The sequence below is a fragment of the Cryptomeria japonica genome, chromosome 7, assembly GCF_030272615.1.
Source record: "Cryptomeria japonica chromosome 7, Sugi_1.0, whole genome shotgun sequence".
Taxonomy (NCBI): domain Eukaryota; kingdom Viridiplantae; phylum Streptophyta; class Pinopsida; order Cupressales; family Cupressaceae; genus Cryptomeria; species Cryptomeria japonica.
The window spans coordinates 685,022,357-685,039,258 of NC_081411.1; positions in this window are offsets into that span (position 1 = coordinate 685,022,357).

Sequence of the window (16,902 nt, forward strand, 5' to 3'; positions counted from 1 at the left end):
CATTTTGTTACAGTTGTAGCATACCAAAATTTGGTGTGGTTCACTTCTATTGATTATGCCATTATCAGTTCTTCTAAATCTCTCATTTGACTTGCATTCAATAGCTTTGTGCCCATACACATTGCAACCATAACATAATCCATTGAAAGACTAAGCATAGTTTATATTTCCATATCAATTCCACATCATGGTACTTTTGCACTCAACAACCTTATGTCCAAACTTATTGCAAGTGCAACATATTATATTAAAGGATTGATTCCTAATCTGATTTCTACTGTCACTAACTCTATGTCCAAATTTATTACATAAAAAACAATTTCCATTAAAAGATTTTTTGGATGTAGCTACTAATGTATTTGACTCCAATTTCCAATGATGTTTGGTGACATAGTGACAAAATATTGTCCAATTACCAACAAAACACTGATTTGAATTTCGTCACAAATTTGTGTCCATCTATTGATGAAAAAAACCACAAAGCGTTGCAAAATGCCCATTTGAAATCATCAAAAATACATTGAACTGTCGTCTATTTTTTGATGAGGTGGAGTGAAATTTTGTTCTCATTTCGACGAAATCAACATTGCGTGTACAACAACCTTTTCAAAAAATATTTGTGAATAAATGTTTGGAATAAATTTTACAATCGTTGTACCCCTTTCAAGTTATCCTAACAGTAAAAATACATACAAATGAATTAATTCACAATAGAACATACAATAAATCAAATTTGCTAGTAATATGCATAAAACAATATGATTTATTGATTAATCACACAAAGGGGTCCTATTTAATTTAGTCTGTTTAATTTACAAATGCGTAAAAACACATTTAATCTAATTAAATACTTAGGATTTAATAATCATTTTTTTCCAAACGCACAACATGCAACCCAAGAAAACCAAACAAATACACAACCCGCATACCCAACCAAAGGGGAAACTGACGAACGACTAACAATGCTCACTTGAGCATGACTAGGGTAAAACGTAGGGTCTTATGACTACCTAAACCAATTCCTTTGGACCAATAAGGTACACTCAAACCTGCGAAGCCAGGTTGAGATGAACCTTGTACCTATGTGGTACTGTACCTACAATCTCTTGCAATAATGAACCACACATGCATACATATATATTGAATGAAAGTGTTAGCCTAAGATTAATAACATGAATCGGAAGAAAAACTAATCTTACATAATAATTCATGCGAAATCAACATTTATGGTACACACATTAAGCATAATACTTGACTATAACATCACAACATGGTAAATCAACCATACAAGAAGGCCACTTAAAAAAAGTCAACCAAGGTCAAACCGGGTTTAAAAATATGATTAGGGCAGGGGTACTACATGATATAAAGATCAACCACCAGACCAATATAATGATATACATGATATAATATTGACCTAAACCAAATCTCCAAACATGCATCACCACCACAAATCTCACAAAGATCAACCACAACATGCTACACCACCAAGAATACTATATAACATGAAGAATATCACTGAATCAACAAAATCACCAAGAATATGTACAAGGATCAATGCAAACCACCAAAAAAATAGAACATGATTAGGAAACAACAATAAGCACATTAGAACCATCCGCAATAGCTGCACCAACACCACTTATCAAATCTTCATCGATCAACACCTGAAACTCAAGAACACTCAAACAACAACAACTCGGACTAGAAAGATAGCTTGCAGAGCACCAAATTATGAACCATCTAAAATGAAGATACACATGAACATCCCAAACAATCTCCTAAAATTGCAGCACAAGATTTGATCACATCGGAATATACTAGAGGAAATACCGAACTCTACAAAGTATTGATCAAAAAAACCAAACTGCAAACCAAATCATATGATATGATCAATTAAGCTTCTGGATCATTGAAAGTAGTACAAAAACATATAATGATACTAGGAATACTCCCTATATCGAACCATGATCCCAATAAACCAATGTGCAACTACCAGAGCAATAAATCACAGGAATATGTTGACAACTATGACAACAACATATCCTAGTAGCAACAATAACCAACAATATCTCCCGTTGGCATTGATGGCAATATATGGATGTGAAAAATAGTCAATGCAAAGAAAAAAAACATCTCCATCAAGATCCCCTTAAGATTATGCTTACAACAACAAATAAGACCATTTTTCACATGCTTTCTCTCCCCCTTTGATATCAAAGACAAAGGTTCTCAAAACATAAAACCAAACTTACTCTCCCCTTAGAATAAACAAATCATTATTACAACCATCTCAACTAAACCACAAATAGACTACTCCATCAGAGGAGCAACATAATATCATCAATCCAGACAAAAAAGATAAGACTATAAAGTCCACCAGATTGATGTAACTCAATGCATCTAGTTCCCATAAGGAGGGGTAGACACCCCTAGCTTGTCTCTCGAATAGAAAAATGTATCTACAGGCAAAGGCTTTATGAAAATATCAGCAATTTGTTCCTTTGTAGACACATACTCTAGCTTCACTTCCTCTTCAGTGACTTTTTCTCTCAAGAAATGATACATGATACATTTTTAGTCTTTGAATATTACACCAGGTTCTTTGACATATTGATAGCACTGGAATTGTCACAATATATGATAGTAAACTCATCATAGATAACTCTAATATCTTTCAACATTTGTTTTATCCAAACTACCTGAGTGTAATTACTGGCAACAACAATGTACTCAGCTTCAATAGTAGATAGGTAAACTGAATTGTGTTTCTTACTTGCCCATGAAACCGATTTCCTACCCCCAAAAAATGCACCACCGGAGGTACTCTTTTGTTCATCAACATCGCCAGCCTAATCAACATCAGTGTAATTAATAACACTAGAATTGTCACAATATATAGCATTGGTACTCTTTGGTTCTTTGACATATTAATAGCACTGGAATTGTCACAATATATGACATTAAACTCATCATAGATAACTCTAATATCTTTCAACATTTGTTTCATCCAAACTACCTGAGTGTAATTACTGGCAACAATAATGTACTCAGCTTCAATAGTAGATAGGGAAATTGAATTGTGTTTCTTACTTGCCCATGAAACTAAATTCTTACCCCAAAAAAATGCACCACCGGAGGTACTCTTTTGTTCATCAACATCGCTAGCCCAATCATCATTTATCGGATACCATAAACCATAATCCATAGTTCCTTTAGATATCTAAATATCCTCTTTATAGCAGTGACATGGCTCTCTTTTGGATCAACTTGATATCTAGCAGTCATGCACACAACATGCATAATATCAGGTCTAGTTTGAGATAGGCATAACAATCCACCAACCATAGGTTTGTACAAGGTCTGATTAGCTTTCGAAGATTCATCATTCTTAGACAATTTTCAGCCAGTCACCATAGGAGTTCCAATTGGTTTAGAATCTTCTAACCCAAACTTCTTCAGCAATTCCTTTACATATTTAGCTTGAGATATAAAAATACCTTTTCCAATCCATGAAATTTACAATTGTAAGAAAAATTTTATTTCTCCTATCATAGACATCTCAAATTCTTTCTACATATCACCAACAAACTTCATACTTAAGTTATCATCTCCTCCAAAGATAATGTGGTGCAGGAGAACCTAGGAGGCTCATGAAGACCCATTGTCTTTTTATTTTGTGTTTTTCATGTCTCTATGATGTAATATAAGGTCATGTGGACCATTTCATAATATTTTGATCATCACGTAAGGCCTTGATGCCACTTTTGTTCATTGTACCTTATCATGACCTAGTTGGTCAACTATGGTCAATAGTCATCCAAATGTGGAAAATGGGAGACATCATTGGAAAACATGTTTTTGATGCATATGTGGCCTCTATGCAATGGTTGTAGGGTGTTTTAAGGGTTTTTAATTATGTATGTCAAAGTTGGAAAATGTTGCCAAACTTTGCAATTTTTGGCATCAAAGTTGACAATATTTGCCAAAGTGGCTTCCAATGGCCAACTAATTCAAAAATCAGTTGGGCCAATTGGAGGGTGGTTTCAAATGTCTATAAGATCCTTGGGGTTGAGATTATAATGTTGGTTGTTGAAGAAATACAAAAACATCACTGCATCTTTGATATTTTCCTGAAACCACATGTAACAGTCCATTGGCATTCTTCTATAGAGATTGGTGTAGACATAATATGTACTTGGAATGTTAGAAAATTGAGTTAGCTTCCTTCTCCAAGTTATTTGAAGTGTTTGTGTAGTTTGGAGGGATATCCATTCATTTCTTTCCTACCAGGTCAACAAACCCTCTTAACCTAGGGTTTTGGACAGATGTGGCTATAACTTGACACTCCTTGATTTAAAAACCAAATCTCTTTGGGGAATATCAAGTATAAAAATGTATTATAGGATTTTGGAGGTTTCAGAAATATCTGTGAAGAATGGAGGAAGAACCAAGAAATTTTAACTTGGCATCATCATGTGATAGGTTATGCAATGGACTGAGTTTTGTGGACTGGACATAATTGAAGAAGGTTGGACCCCAAATAGTGGTGGATTTTGTGTACTGGAGGCTAATAGAAGGAATTACAAGTGGTGGCTTGTTCTTTTGACCAATTTGTAGGGTAGTTCCTTTGTAAAAGTGACCTAATTAGGGCTCTAAGGCTCGTAGGACAACATTGGTTCTCAAAGACAATCCAAAGCATCAAAGTTTGAATTTGTGACATGTTTTAGACCTTGTTGAATCATTTCATTTCATGTATGCAAGTGGTTTCCATACTCCTTGTGGTTGAGCATATCAGGGTTGTTCAATGTTGAAGGGCTACTAGGCCAAAGTATGGTCTTCATTGTGTCAAGCTCTAGATTGAAGGTTGTGGTCAATCTAGTCTCTTTTGGGGTCTACAAATTTTATCATAAGCATGTTCAAAGGTTTATTGATCATTGCATGATGTCCACCATGTCATGTGCAAGTTTTTCTTATGAGTATGTATTGAAGCCTTGAAGGGTTAAGGCTTGGTATTGTATGATGAGTCACCCATCATACCTAGAATGCTTTCATTGATACTTAGGGTCTTGTATAAGATCTGAAACTATTGTGATTCTATTCCCAAGGTGGACCTATCATTTTTGGAGTTGTATCCCAAAAGGTTGTCTTGTCAACTCAAACCTCCACAAGGCTCTACATCATATTGGTATCAAAGCCAAAAGGTTCTACAATTTGATTGTAGGGAAGTGAGCCTTTGTGTATGTCGGAAAAAGAAAGTGAAGGAGAGGCTAGCACAATGCCTCCAAAGGGGATGACCACAAAAGTGGCTAAGAAATTCCAAGAGATGGAAGAGATGATCAAGACCGGAGTCAAGGAGGCACTCAAGGCTGAACTAAAGGCAATGAAGAAAGGGAAAATGCTAGATGATGATTCTGATGGAGAAGAGGAGAAAGAATAAGAAGAAGAGGAACCCAAAAGGTAGGAGGCAGAGATACCTGTAGATCATAAGCCCTTCCTCGAAGCACTAAAGGCAATAGGCAAATACTCTTCAGAGGTCAAGATGGAGATCCCTACCTATAGTGGGAAGATGAATGTTGAAGAACTTGTGGATTGGATAGATGCTTTGAATAATTATTTTGAATACAAGGAAGTGCCTGAGGAAAAGAAAGTTAAGTTTGTTAATACCAAACTAAAGGGTGCTTCTTTGACCTCGTGGAACTATACTAATGGTGAAAGCGTGAAGATGGGAAAGAGCATGATTCACTCTTGGGACGGGATGGTGTCCAAAATCAAAGCCCAATTCATGCCTGTTGATTATGAAGTGAAACTTTATAGGAGAATGCAAAAATTAAAATAGAAAGATTTGGGTGTGGCTTACTACATAAAGGAGTTCCACAAATTGAGTTTGAGATCAAAGCACCATGAAGATGAAAAAGAGATGTCAAGGTGTGTCTAACCAACAAGAACAGAGTGGAGACTCAAGTTCAAGAGGAGGCTTTAGAGGAAGGAGACCCAATGGAAGGGGTAGGTTTGGAGGACTAGGGAGAGGTCCTAGTGTCTTCATAGGGAGATTCTTCAATTGCAACCAAGTAGGGAACACCATGAATAAGTGTCTTGAGAAAGCCTCAAACTCTCATGGAGGTGAGAGAATGAACTAGTTGATTCAAGAAGATGATTGCACAGTGTCAATTCCCTAATTGGAAGTGCATCCCTGATCCATGATGGAGAAAGCTTGATGATGAGTAGAACCATGTTGAAGGTGCCTCAAGTGAAGGAACCCCCTCAGAGAAAAACATTATTTATAACTACATGTAAGGCATATGGTAAGATATGTAACATAATAGTTGATTTGGGTTCTACTGAGAATTTGGTTTCTATAGAGATGGTAGACAAATTGAAATTAAAAATACTACCTCATTCTAACCCCTACAAAGTGTCATGGTTGAATAAGGGGAAGAAAGTCCTAGTGGATGAACAATCTTGGGTAGAGCTTGAGATAGGGGAGTATAAGGATATAATATTGTGTGATGTAATTCCCATGGATTCCTACCATTTGTTGTTAGGGAATCCATGAAAATATGATGTACAATCCCAAAATGATGGGAAGATAAACTCCTTTCTCATAACCAAAAAAGGAAAGAAATACAAGATGGATCCTTTATCGGATGAGAGTGTGGATAAACACATTGGGTCAAGTTTCATGATAGTGAGTGGGAAAAAGTTTATAGATACCCTAAAGAATGAAGGAACCCAAGGGTATGCTCTGGTTTTGAAACCCAAAGACAGTACTGATTTGCATAGCCATGATGAGTAAGAACTTCCCAAGGAGGTGCACCAGTTGTTGGAAAAATACAAGGGTATCATGGTGGAGGAGATACCTAATACATTGCCACATATTAGGGACATAAGCCATGTGATTGACTTCATACCAGGGTCTACATTGCCTAACAAACTAGCCTACAAGATGACCCCATCTTAGAATGAGAATATTGTCAAGCAAGTACAAGAGTTGTTGGATAAGGGGTTGGTGAGAAAGAGTCTCCACCCATGTGTTGTACCAACAGTCCTAGCACCCTAGAAGGATGGTAAGTTGTGTCTTTGTACATATTCTAGGGCAATCAATAGGATTACTATAAGATATAGGTTCCCTATAACTAGAATTGAAGACCTAATCGACTGTTTAGGAGGGCTTGTTGTTATTCCAAGATTGACCTCAAGAGTGGTTACCATCAAATTAGGATAAGGAAAGGAGATGAATAGAAGATTTCCTTCAAGATAAATGAAGGTCTCTATGAGTGGTTGGTGATGCCCTTTGGGCTATCCAATGCCCCAAGAACATTTATGCACCTTATGAATGAGGTATTGAAAGACTTCATTGGTAAATTTGTTGCGGTTTATCTTGATGATATACTTGTGTTTAGAAGGACAAAGAAGAGAATTTGGAGCATTTGAACCTAGATTTGAAGAAGTTGCATGATAAAAAATTGATAATCAACATGGAGAAGAGTGTCTTCATGAAGGAGGAATTTATCTACCTTGGCTTTGTGGTCTCAAAAGAGAGTTTGAAGATGGATCCAACAAAGGTGGAGGCTATTTTGTCATGGCCAACACTAAGGACAATAGGTGATGTAAGGAGCTTCCATGGTTTGGCAACATTTTATACGAAGTTCATAAAACAATTTAGTCACATATTTGCACCTATCCTAGACACCATTAAGGGAGGAAAAAAGTGCAAGTTTTATTCCTCCAATGTAGATAATAAAGAATTAGAATATCTCAAAAAGAGGGTAGAAAATCAGCTCATCCTTATTTTGCTTGATTTTAACAAACTGTTCACAGTGGAGTATGATGCTAGCAATCTAGTCATAGGGCTATCTTGAGTCAAGAGGGCACACCGGTTGCTTTCTTTAGTGAGAAACTCAATGATACCAAAAGGAAATACTCCACATATGATTTGGAGTTGTATGCAATGGTGCAATCCTTGAATAAATGGAAGCATTATCTTTTGCCTAAAGAATTTATTGTTTACATTGACAATCATGCTCTCGGTTTTTTCAATGGATAGGAGAAACTTAATCACAAGCATATGAAGTGGGTTGAATAACTTAAAGCTTATACATTCACCATAAAACACAAGAAATGGTAGGGAAATAAAGTGGTGGATGCATTGATTATGAGGGTGTACATGGTCCAAGAAATCCAAATGCAAAGTGTGGGGTTTGATTCCCTCAAGCAAATGTACAAGGATGATGAAGACTTCAAGGAGATATATGATGTTTGTGCTTAGTTTTATCTTTCATATCATACTGATTTCTTTGAGTTTCTGTTGTAGCAAGAGTTGTTGTTCAAAGGGAGCCAATTGTATGTCCCTAGATACTCCATGAGGGAGAACATTATAAAGAAGAAACATAGTGGCAGTTTGGGGGGCCACTTTGGGCTTGATAAAACACTAGAATAGGTGAAGAGATTATACTTTTGGCCAAAGTTATAATAAGATGTCATAATTTTTTTTGAAGGTTGCATTATATACCAAAGGGCTAAGGGAACATCATCCAGTGTAGTTTTATATCAACCACTCCCTATTCCTAATAGGCCATGAGAGAGTATTAGTATGGATTTTGTTTTGGGTCTTCCTACGACTCAAAGGGGTTTTGATAGAATATTTGTTGTGGTGCATGGGTTTAGTAAGATGGCTCACCTTTTTCCATGAAAATTTACTAATGATGCTTCCTATATTGTTGGCTTATTCTTCAAAGAGATTGTTAGAATACATGGTTTGCCTCTTGATATTGTGACTGACACAGATTCCAAGTTTGTGGGCCACTTTTGGTGTACTTTGTGGAATAATTTGGGAGCTCAATTGTCTTTCACCTCAACCTATCACCCTCAGATAGATGGCCAAACTGAGGTGGTGAATAGGTCATTGGGGAATCTTCTTAGGTGTCTTACAAAGGAGCATGGAGAGGCATGGTATTTGATCATCCCTCAACAGAGTTTCCTTATAATGATTCCACTAATAGGAGCATAAGGAGAAGTCCTTATGAGGTTTTCTATGGGATTCATCCAAGAGGGATTCTAGAACTCAAGGATCTACAAGGATTGGAAAGGAGTGCTCAGGGAGAGGACTTTGTCTTGACAATGAAGGGCATACATGATAGAGTAAGGGAGACTCTCCAAAAGAATACGGAGAAGTACAAGGAGAAATAAAATAAAAGAAAGAAAGATGTGTAGTATAAAGTGGGGAACTTAGTGATGACACACTTTAAGAAAGAGAGGATTCCTAAGGGTCAACCAACAAATTTTCTCATGAAGAAGATTGGTCCTTATCGGATTGTTCATAAATTTGGTCCTATGCTTATGAGATTGAACTTCCTCAAGGATTAGCCATATCCCCAATCTTTAATGTTTCAAATTTGTTTCCTTATAAAGGTGATAATGTTGCAGGTTTAAATGTAGGTTTCTCAAAAGAAGGAGATGAAGGCTAGGTTAAGCATCTACCACCTACCCAGCCCTTGAAGTTGGAGAGCATATTGGACACCAAGGTGATCAAGAAGACTAGAAAGAAGACATACAAGGATTACCTTGTCAAATGGAGTGGCCTAATTGCTGAACATGCCACTAGGATGAGTGAAGAAGACATATTGAAGCATGGCACTTCTATTGCAGACTTGGTTCCTCAAGAGACTTGAGCTTTTCTACCCCCCCAGGAGTATGGTGTAGGAGCACCTAGGAGGCTTATGAAGACCCGCTATCTTTTGATTTTATGTTTTTCATGTCTCTATGTTGTAATAAGGTCATGTGGACCATTTCATAATGTTTTGATCATAATTTAAGGACTTGATGCCACTTTTGTTTATTGTACCTTATCAGGACCTAGTTGGTTAACTCTGCTCAATGGTCATCCAAATGTGGAAAATGGGAGACATCATTGAAAAACATATTTTTGAGGCATATGTGGCCTCTGTGCAATGGTTGTAGGGTGTTTTTATGGGTTTTGATTATGTATGTCAAAGTTGGAAAATGTTGCCAAAGTTGCATAAGCAACTTTGCAACTTTTGTTGTCAAAGTTCACAATATTTGCCAAAGTGGTTTCCAATGGCCAAATAATTCGAAAATTAGTTGGACTAGTTGGAAGATGGCATCAAATGTCTATAAGACCCTTGGGGTCTGTTACTTAACAGATTTGTCCTTCTAAAATAACTATACAAATAAACTCAAAATGCCCAGAATGAAGGACAAAAAGCACTAATAGTTGGATAGATTATCATTGAAGTGATAATCTTCCTCTAAATTGAGAGGTACAGCTCCCTCTTAGAAGATTTACAATGAATTAAATTGTTGATATGCATTTAACTAGAAAGCAATAAAAGAAAATAACATTCATCCATAGCTATGAAAATGAATGCCAAAGATTTATAAAACAGATATAAATGAAGACTGTTAAATCAAAGTTTAATTGTCTACACTTATGGATAACATTTGGACTAAAAACTAATAGAGAATGTTGTTGCTCCAATATGGCTTACTTTCAAGCACACGGTTTTGTAATAAATCCACATACACAATTGATTATAGCAAAAAATACATTAATAAACAACTGCAAAGGCTCAAAGTCCAGCTACAATCATGAGAAGAATATCAATGACACAAAGATTGAAGATATCATCTGAATTCTATTCATGTCTGAAAATCAACTCAAAGATTGATATTTTCTGTACAAAACATTGCTTAGAAAAGCTTCAAATCCTCCCTTACAAATAAAAAAAATCCACTCCCTCTCACCCACAGGCTGTCGGAAGAAAAGAAAAAAATAACCTTGCCTCTTTCAATGATTTTACAATCAATAACTACATGAGATCTTTATTCATTTTTATAACTGGGTCTTGAAAACCTTTTAACTTTTACTTTTCAATTTCCCCATTACTCTTATTTATAGCATCAAATATTTATAAACATTAGAAATATAATTCTATAAAGTTTATAAGAATATTTGGACAGGTGGCACTTGAATATTGTAAACCAAAATAAAATATTCTTTATGCTAGGTGGACTGAAAATGTTTCTGACAGTCAACATCTATCTCAGTGTGACGATCGTAACTATTGTTTGCACCGTTGGATCTTTCTCAATTTTGGATATGTTGGCCGAAACCTATTTCTCTACATTCGAAACAGAGAAATTTCAAAAATAATATTTGAGTCAAAATATATGTGCTACTGTGTGTGGGCCTATATGACTGTCAAAAAATCGGACTTGTCAAAATAATATTCTCAGTGATTTTCACATCTTTTCCTCTCAAACACATTGCACCATAACTTCCTTATCAAGTTGTATGAGGAGTACCTCGCTCATCATTATTTTTTCCCAAGGTCACAGACATTTTCTTTTGTAGATTGTGTGCATTCTTTCTCTCTGCATGCATGACATCCAGATATGCTCGTGGTGCTTTCCTTGGGATTTCTAAATGATTGCAGTAAGTGTCGCCCATGTTCCGGTTATGATGAATTTCCAACCACTTCCTGTTGAACTTCTTGAACTAGTTGAACTTGGTGAACCTTACTGAATTGGTTAAAGGGAAAAAAAAAGTCTATGGAGACATGATACACAACTAGAGGGGCCCGACTTAAAAATTTTCAATTGGGTGGGCCAACAACTGGCTCTATATGGGGACTACTTTTTCATACAAAATGCGGAGATCTTTTAGAATCTCTGGTTGAGAAAAGTGCCTAGCACCATTGGGCAAAAAAGTCAAGTAGAAACAGATCACAAGGAGCTACTTGCAGGCGGCAAAGGGGAGCAAGGCAAACACACACCAACACCAAAACACCTAAAGCTACAACACAAAAAAAAATATTTACAAGGAATAGGGCAAGCAGCCCATATCTTAAGAGAAGCATGTAGTTGCTCAAGTGAAACCATTTATTGATTGAGAGAAGTACCCGCGGTTCAAAAAAGTGGTTGAAATGTGAACAACATCATTCCCATTAGATAGCCTGCAACCGCTATGATAAAAGACCCAATAATAATATATTATGAAAGCTTTCTTAATAACACATTAGGTCTAAGGAGCCACTCCACTTTATAGACTTCTGGCTGTAGTGTGTTAGCATCACATTCAATAGGGTGATTTGTATTAAAAACACTCATGCTTTCCATAGGAGTCTTGGAGAAATACAATAAACCTTTGCCATGATAGTTCTCTCCAAGATGATGAGGGTGATTTGCAAAACTGTTATTTGAAACTGAATTTGAGTCCTATGAATATTCACTCTCAAAGGATGTATTAAAAACACCATCTTCAAAGAAAAATGATTCCATCATGGGAGGACTAACAAATAGTTCATCTTTACAATCAAACTTAAATACCTCCATTTCAGTTTAAGTGTATGATGTTGTAATGGGGGAAAATAAGTTCTCCTTAGTTTGTGCTTCAATACCTTCATGAGTCTCCAATGATTTGGGCTGCAAAAATTAATCATTATCTTGCATGCAATCAAATTGAAAAGATTCAAATTCTGCCTGCTCATTAAGATGAGAAATATTCCCTACTTTATCACCAATACATATTTCTTGTCCATGCTGATCTTTCATGTTTGCCTCATCAAGACCACTAGTAGGAATCACATCAGAAGCTTCAAATGTACAAGAATCAAATTTAGAAAAATAAATATCTTCTAGTAGTCTTTCATCTAATTTTTCATTACAAAACTTTCTCTCAATGAGAGATGCATTTACGCATGATATTAAATTTTCTGATTTTGAATTGTTCTCTTTTCCACCTTCAAAAGAAGCATCCTCCTCAACATGTAAATGATAGATGCCTACAATACTATGATAGCTATTTTTAGCCATAAGACATGGAAGAAAATCTTCATCATTAAAGACTGTTAGATTCTGGAGATATGAGATGGGTGATGTTGGTTTTGCTGCCTTCAATACGAGTTTCCTTTGCTGAAGCTTTTCTATGGGTTTCAAATTCTGATTGTGGCATCTCCACACTGCACTCATTAAGGCACTTCATTTCGCTCAAAAACATATCATCATTAATCTCAATAGCCTCTTTTTGTGCATCTTCCAAGTTTTGCAATTTCTTACGTATCAACAAGAATTTAATCTCAGTTTGTAATGTAGCAGTAAAAACACATAGCTGATTACTTTCATTCAGTTGGCAAGCTTGAGGAATCTTACCAACACACCTATTAAACCTATCAACAAAATATTTCATTGCTTTGTCCTTTTTCATCTGAACTTGAAATAAATTCAACAAAAATTTATAAGTGTCAACCACAAGCTGAAATCTTCCAAGAAATTTTACCTTTAAATCATTCCAGCTCGTAATGCATCCCTCTTTCAAGTTTTGAAACCATTTAGCAACATCTTCGACAAGGCTTTTAACAAATAACCTGACAAACACATCCTCTTCTTGTACTCTGAGAATCCCACATGCAACAATAACTGCTTTAATATGATCATCCGGGTCTTGAGTTATATCTCCGAAAAACTTCAAAAGATATTCTCTTGATTGTTTAGGTAGGGCTGAATATTATGGCAAAGCAAAAGGTCCAATTTGAGCCCCCCATGGCTAAGCTGCAACCAAAGCCATTACATACTGGAATTCTTTTACCAAAGATTTTTAAATTGAAACACAGAGTTGCCAATCTCTTTATACACAGAGATATTTTAAAGTCTGGAGAAATAAAAGCACTAATCTTCTATTTCAAATTCCAAGTAGAGTCGCCAAAAATCTATTAGTTAACATATTTGTCCTTCTAAAATAACTATACAAATAAACACAAAATTCCCAGAATGAAGGACAAAAAGCACTAACAGTTGGATAGATTATCATTGAAGTGATAATCTTCCTCTGAATTGAGAGGTACAACTCCCTCTTAGAAGATTTACAATGAATTAAATTGTTGATATGCTTTTAACCAGAAAGAAATAAAGGAAAATAACATTCATCCATAGCTATGAAAATGAATGCCAAAGATTTACAAAAGAGATATAAATGAAGACCATTAAATCGCAGTTTAATTGTCTGCACTTATGTATAACATTTGGATTAAAAACTAACATAGAATGTTGTTGCTCCAATATGGCTTACTTTCAAGCACACAGTCTTGTAATAAATCCACATACACAATTGATTATAGCAGAAAAGACATTAATAAACAATTGCAAAGGCTCAAAGTCCAACTACAGTCATGAGAAGAATATCAACGACACAAAGATTGAAGATATCATCTGCATTCTATTCATGTCTAAAAATCAACTCAAAGATTGATATTTTCTGTACAAAACATTGCTTAGAAAAGCTTCAAATCCTCCCTTGCAAATAAAAAAATTCCACTCCTCTCACCCACAGGCTACCGGAAGAAAAGAAAAAAAAATAACCCTGAGTCTTTCAATGATTTTGCAATCAATAGCTACATGAGATCTTTATTCAGTTTTATAACTGGATCTTGAAAAACCTTTTAACTTTTACTTTTCACTTTCCACATTACTCTTATTTATAGCATAAAATTTTTATAAACATTAGAAATATAATTCTCTAAAGTTTATAAGAATATTTGGACAGGTGGAACTTGAATATTTTAAACCAAAATAAAAATATTTTGTATGCTGGGCGGACTGAAAATGTTTGTGATAGTCAAAATCTGTCTCGGTACGAGGGTCGTAACTATTGTTTGCATAGTTGGATCTTTCTCAATTTTGGATATGTTGGCCAAAACCTAGTTGTCTACATTTTGACTGGAGTGATTTCAAAAATAATGTCTGAGTAGAAATATATGTTCTACTGTGTGCAGGTCTATATGACTGTCATAAAATCAGAATTGTCAAAATAATATTCTTAGTGATTTTCACATATTTTGCTCTCAAACACACTGCACCATAACTTCCTTATCAGGTTGTATGTGGAGTACCTCTCTCATCATTATTTTTGCCCAAGGTCACAAACATTTTTTTTGCAGATTATGTGCATTCTTTCTCTCTGCACGTGCGACATCCAGATATGCTCATGGTGCTTTCCTTGGGATTTCTAAATGATTGCAGTAAGTGTCCCCCATGTTCTAGTTATGATGACTTTCCAACCACTTCTTGTTGAACTTCTTGAACTGGTTGAACTTGGTGAACCTCACTGAACTAGTTCAAGGGTAAAAAAAAGTCTATGGAGACATGATACACAACTAGAGGGGCCCGACTTAAAAATTTTCAATTGGGTGGACCACAAGTGGGCCAACAGGATCGAGATTGTAATGTTGGTTGTTGAAGAAATACAAAACCATCACTGCATCTCTAAGATTTTCCTAAAAACACATGTAACATTCAATTGGAATTCTTATGTATAGATTGTTGCAGAAATAATGTGTACTTGGAATGTCAGATAATTCAACTAACTTCCTTCTCCAAGTGATTTCAAGTGTCTTTTTGTAGGTTGGAGGGAGATCCATTCAATTCTTTCTTACTGGGTCAACAAACCCTCTTAACTTAAGGTTTTGGAAAAATGCAGCTATAACTTGACATTCCCTAATCTAAAAACCAAATACCTTGGGGGAATTTCAAGTCTACAAGTGTATTATAGGATTTTGGAGGTTTCAAAGATGGTTGTGAAGAATGGAGGAAGAACCAAGCAATTTTAACCTGGCATCCTCATGTGACAGGTTATGCAATGGACTAAGTTTTGAGGATTGGGAATAATTGAGGAAGGTTGGACCCCAAATAGTGGTGGATTTGGTGAATTGGAGGTTTATAGAAGGCATTCCAAGTGGTGGATTGTTTATTTGACCAATTTATAGGGTAGTTCCTTTGTAAAAGTGACCTAATTGGGGCTCTAAGGCTAGTAGGACAACATTAGTTCTCAAAGGCAATCAAAAGCATCAAATTTTAAATTTATGACATGTTTTAGACCTTTTTGAATAATTTCATTTCATGTATGCAAGTGGTTTCTATAGTCCTTGTGGTTGATTATATTGGGTTTGTCCAACATTGAAGGGCTACTAGGCCAAAGTATGGTCTTCATTATGTCAAACTCTAGATTGAAGGTTGTGATTAATCGAGTCTCTTTTGGGGTTTTCAAATGTTTTCATAAGCATGTTTAAAGGTTTCTTGATCACTTCCTGATGTCCATCATTTCATGTGCAAGTTTTTCTTATGAGTATGTATTGAAGCCTTGAAGGGTTAAGGCTTGGTATTGTATGATGAGTCATCCATCATACCTAGAATGCTTTCACTGATCCTTAAGGTCTTATGTAAGTTCTAAGACTATTGTGAGTATGTTCCCAAGGTGGACCTATTAGTTTTGGAGTTGTGTCCCAAAAGGTTGCCTTGTTAATGCAAACCTCTATGAGGCCCTGCATCATAATGACATCAACAAAAACTTCAACAATCAAAATGTTATCATTCTCAATCTTGATATATAGATTACCATCCACAATGCTTTTATTAAATCCCAATTTTAGTAAATACTTATCCAATCTAGTATAGTAGGCTCTAGGGGATTGTTTCAGTCCATAAAGAGCTTTCTACGGTTTGCATACCATATCTCCATCATCTGATAATGGAAATCCATCAAGTTGCTCAATGTAGACTTTTTCCTCAAGATCACCATTCATAAAGGTTGACTTGACATCCATTTGATATACCTTGACATCCTTATAAGTAGCATATGCAAGAAATAGTCTAACAACTTCAATTCTAGCTAGTGGAGAAAAAGTCTCCTCATAATCAATTCCTTCTTTTTGTGAATATCGTTTGCATACTAGTCTTTCTTTATTTTTGACAACTTCACCAACTTCATTCAATTTGTTCATGAATACCCATTTAGTACCAATCAAATTCTTGTCTTTAGGTCTAAGAACAACTTCCCCATGTGTTGTTCTTTTCAATCTGATTTAATTCTTCTTCCATAGCTTTTACCCA